The following is a 540-nucleotide window of genomic DNA, read 5'->3' on the forward strand; positions in this document are numbered from 1 at the left end:
GCGTCGCTTAAGCAGGGAGCTGGGGCTTAGCTAGCAGCAGTGCAGGGAGGTGGCTCGAAACAGCCACCCCTTCAGCAACAGCTGTAGCAGAGCGGCAGCCACAGAGCGAGAGAGAGAGAGAGAGAGAGAGAGAGAGAGATCACACTGTCGGCTTGGTGCTCTCCTGGCCCCGCCCACACCCCCCAAAAATCCTTTTCACCCTGGAAAGCTTTCAGCTCCTGGCGCAAGCCCTAGAAGACAACGAAAAATGCAAAGCTTCACAATTCTGCTAGCATCATCTCTTTGCTTTAAACTTGGCAACCGGGTTCGCTGTTTCTCTGCATTGTTTATGAGTATGGATAGCCTCTGAAAGGGGGAAAAAAGGGATTCTGAGCTAGAAATGTGCCCACACACTGGAAAAGAGGGTAATGCTAATACAGACAGCCATAAAACGGGCACGGTGTTGAGGAAGCACCCCCAAACATTTTTTATTTTCCAACGACCGTAGTCACAGGTTTCTTACCGAGGGGCGTAATCCGTCACTGTGCTGCGTCTTATTCC

Source organism: Python bivittatus, unplaced genomic scaffold, assembly GCF_059951505.1.
Source record: "Python bivittatus isolate LINGU-HERP-01145 unplaced genomic scaffold, Pbiv_v1 ctg000530_np1212, whole genome shotgun sequence".
NCBI lineage: Eukaryota > Metazoa > Chordata > Lepidosauria > Squamata > Pythonidae > Python > Python bivittatus.